Genomic DNA, 4,643 nt, shown 5'->3' on the forward strand with positions numbered 1-4,643 from the left:
TTTAAGGGTTCTTGAGGCTTTCACAATAATTTTGTATGTTATAGTAGCTTCTAATTGCCACAAAATCTGAAGCATTTAGATGGTACTTGTAGCTTTTACAAGACTGCTATGGTATATAAACTATAAACTAATTTGGAAGGGAATATATGCTCATTTGGATTACTGAGAAAACAGTGACATATTCTTGTGCAGGTGCATGAAACTATATTATGAAGAAATTCCCCAAGTTTAAATCATGAAGATCATCATCTGGTTTCCCAAAGTAATTCCAAAGCATGTGTTTATAGGCTGGTTAAGGCTAATGGTTCACAATAGAATGTCCACAACAGATTTAATGTGTAGTGATGGTGTGCTAATCTTGATACTCAATGTGTTCCTTGTAAAAAGATAATTGAAAGTAGGCATCACTTGTTTTGTGATTGTTCATTCTCGATGAATATATGGTGAACCATAATAAGCCGGTGCCTTTAAAAAATCCCAAATTTCTGTTGGCATGAAATTATGCTCAAGGATGAGAATTGTGTCTAGATTGGCATTCTGCTCTACTATGTATCATATTTGGTTTAAGAGGAATGCTAGTATTAATCAAGGAAGACTACCTTCGGAAGAGGCTATGGTCAAAATGATTAGGTGGGAAATGAAGAACAGAGTTAACTGTAACAGTTACGAAAATTCTGTTCAAAATAGAACAATAGTAACAGTTAATCCCTAAATATTCAGCAACATAATTTTAAGCAATATGTTGGCTATTTAATCAAGTTCAATAAAGGGAAAAAAAAACATAATTTACTATAAAAAAAAATTCATTGATTCTTTAAAACAAATATACATTCCTTTAAACAAATATACAATCAAACAGGGAACATGATTTTTTAGCACAAAAATTAAAAATGTTTTACACTTTTTAGTTTTAGGTAATAGATGCGCAGACCAGCAACATTGAGCAATCAACCATTATTAATCAGCAAACATGTTTTTTCCTACACATTTTCAAGGGCTAAACCTCTTGATGCCACCCTAAAAAAAAAAATGTGGATTCAAAGTGATGATGCCATAAAATCACCAGTGAGCTACCTGATCCTCGCACGCTCGAACTAACAACCTGCAAGAAGAAAGAAGTGATCTAGCAGAGGGCACCGGTGTGGTGTTGGCCAAATACTCTCCGAAGGTCAAGTTAGAACTATTCTCAACTCTAGAGTGCTAGAGTAGGGGAAATTATGCGTACATTGATTTGTGAGGGTATTGGAGCTTTTATAGTAGTAGAAGGTTGGCCCTTCTTCCTTGATGTAGAAGTCTTTTCCTTATAGGACTCTATTTGAGTAATCGCAAACGTGATGGGTAAGACATTTCCTTGTAGAGAGGGCCTTTTATTGACACGCGTATCTTCCGAAATTCTCCTTGTACTAGTACTTTGATTTCCTTTGGGATTCTACCAGACTCCAAACATGTGTAACAAGTATTTTAAGTTATGATAGGCCCTGGGCTCTCACCTATTGCCAGCCCATGGGCTAGGATTCGTCAGGCCCAATGTGGTGAAGGTTCGTCATGCTATTTTTTACCCCTTCAGCTGCCCCCTTCACCCTATGGTCCGTCAAGATTTAGGTGGATGGACCAGTAGGGTGACGATTTAATTTTACTTGGGTTGACGGTCCAAGATTATTTAGGTTTGACAGTTTTAAGATTATTGAAGTTGACGGTTGAAGATTCTTAAAGTTAACGGTTCTTCAAGAGGACATGAACTGCGAACATTTGTTGACAAGTTGTCAAGCATTTATAAGGCATGCCACATGTCACTTTTTGATTGGTTTTTGTACCGGATCGAAGCTTCGCTTCATCTTCCGTGCATCTCACATATATATAACACACTTCTCCTCCCTTATTTCTACACTTTTCAGCCAAAACATATTGTTAGAGCACCACCGTCAACCTTGTCAGAGCACTCCGTCAAACATCTGTACTTGTCAACTATACAATCGTTGACTTTTCAATACTCAGAGAGCGGTGAGTATTTATTATTTTTTTTTCAAGTCTTGCATTTTGTGCTTACATTTTGCTAGACCTACACACGTCAGTTACTACTAGATCCGTCAGTCTTAGGTTTTGTCGTCAATTGTAGGCAATGTCTAGTGCGTCAAGTAATTAGTCAGTAGTTCGTGACGGGGCAGAATACGAGAAAGTATACCCGTCCGGTCATAAAGACCCAGAGAGTCCCGACAAAGAAAAGAGTCTGTCCGCCTCTTCCTCGTCCTTAACAAATAAGGATATGGAGATAGTTGAAGTAGAAGATACGTCTGATGATGGCAAGGATCAACCATTGGGATCCGTCATTGGTGCTGATGGAGTTAGGGAGTTCATCATGCTACCAAAGTGGACGGTGCATAAATTCACATCCGTTGTTAGGAAGAAACATTTCAGCACTTTTAGGGCTAACTTTCAAATTCCGGACTACATTCCAATCTGTCTACCCTACAAATCAGAGAAATGTTATTAAGAGGGGGTAGAAGGTGTCGGAGTGTACGAGCAAATGCTGAAGGCGGGAATTAGGTTTCCGCTAAGTACCCTACATAAAGAACTTTTAAAGTATTTGGGTCTGTCCATCACCCAGATATCCCTAAACGCCTAGAGGGTCTTCATAGCAATGGAGATTCTCTATGGTGCTATGACAGACGGAGCCAGGAGGCTGATGGTACGTGAATTCCTTCATTGCTACCGTCCAGACGAAATTGACAGGTCAAGGGGAATGTATAGTTTTGCCAGTAGGAGCCCATTGTTGAAGGTCATTTTTGAAACACCTGACTCAAATAGAGACTGGAAGAGTCATTATTTCTTCCTAGAGAGTGGTGAGTGGATGAGCCGTCCAGGAGAGATGAAGTATATGCTCGTCGACACAACTTGGGGAGTATTACATTCATCTCGTAAGCATCCGTCCTAATTTACAAATACTTTTTATATTCGTCAGTTATAATTCTTTCTTCTAACCATCCATTTCCTCTGTAGGTAGATGGTGCCCACAAGTTAGTATTAAGGAGTTTAGCTTCCTCGAGAAGATTTTTCAGAAGACCAAGCCGAAAGAAAGGACTTGGGCAAAGTTGGTAAACCCAAACACAATTCACTGGTATTGTGATGGTCCTGAACCCATTCTTAAAGCTGTCAGATATAACAAAAGAATTCACAGATGTAAGTTCGTCAACCTTCATTTTGTATAAATGGCTTCAACTTAGTTAAAGACTTTATCCATCCTTCTTTGCAGAGATGGACGATGCTAAGAGGAGGGCTCTGATAAAGGCACAAGCTGCCAAAAGAAAAGAGTCTGGCGAGGTGGTTCCCAAGGGGACGGCGCTGTCGATAAAAAGAAAGCCACCATCCAAATCTGACCATCCACTTAACCAGTAGAAGGTCTCTCTAGAACCCGTCATCGGGTTAATGGCTGAGGGTGCAAAGACCGTCACCCCAGTAAACCATAGGTCAGGCAAAGGTTTGATGAAGGCCCCGTCCACAAGCCAAGAGAAACCTCCTCCTCTCCTTCGTGACGACTCCAAATTCACCTTGAAGAAGCTTTCTTCTATAATCTCATCTGAGGAATATGAGGATTTGGGTAATCACTCGACGAAGGCAATGGGGGAGACGGGTCTCTTTGCTGTTGCTCAGGTAATGTTTGTCCGTCGGTTTATGCCCGTCCACTCTACTTTGTTTTTTTCTAACACTCTTAACTTATTTGTTTCAGTCCTTGGTCATGATGAAGGGCTTAATGGACCGGTGCCTTAACCGTGAGACAGCCTTGGAACGTGTTCGAGCAAAGGTAGAGCAAATGGAGTCAACTTAGCAAGTGGAAATCTACTATGCGGAAAAAGTTTGACCTTTCAGAACAGGTAAGAAAAGAGCTAGAGCAAAAGACGGATGAGGCTGGGAAGGCCCTGGAGGTCAAAGAAAAAGAAATCCAAGAGTTGAAGGAAAAGCTCCGTCAAGCTAAGGAGGTAGCGATCCGAGAATACTGTGATTCTGACGCCTTATTGGGCAAGCTGGGGGGCAGTTCAAGGCAACAGAGAATCAGCTCCAGCAAAAAATGTTCAAGATGCTGACCCGAAAATGTAGATTTTTATTTTTTTTAAATTGTGAGAACGATCCGTCCTTAATTTTGTGTATTAAACAATTACCCTTTGAGGGTTTTATCCGTCATTATTGTATTATTTTACAATTTTATGCTTGCTATATCAATCTTGATTATGATTTTTTGAATGACGCATAAATATTCGTCCTCTTCAAGTTGTTCATTATACGGAGAACTATTCATTTTTATGGACTTGTATAGTTTTTTTTTTTTGGACGATTCGTCCTACTTGAATATTTAGGTAACCTATCCCATCCCTTATTGTGGACTTGGAAGTTTTCACCTAACGGGGCGATCAGTGCAGTTGACAGGCTATTGTCCGTCCAATTAGAATTTATTGTCATTCGTCCACTTTATGGGCTGGTCGTCACCCAACTGGCAGTTTTTGCATATTAAACACTATTTGTCTGGGACTACCCGTCTATTTTGTGGATTTCGTTTTAACCGTCCATTTATTGAGTTAAGGAGTTTTCTTACGTCAGGGACGATTCGCTTACTTGGCGTAATTTACTTTCATCCATCTATTTATGGGCTT

Source organism: Quercus lobata, chromosome 11 (genome assembly GCF_001633185.2).
Source record: "Quercus lobata isolate SW786 chromosome 11, ValleyOak3.0 Primary Assembly, whole genome shotgun sequence".
Lineage (NCBI taxonomy): Eukaryota > Viridiplantae > Streptophyta > Magnoliopsida > Fagales > Fagaceae > Quercus > Quercus lobata.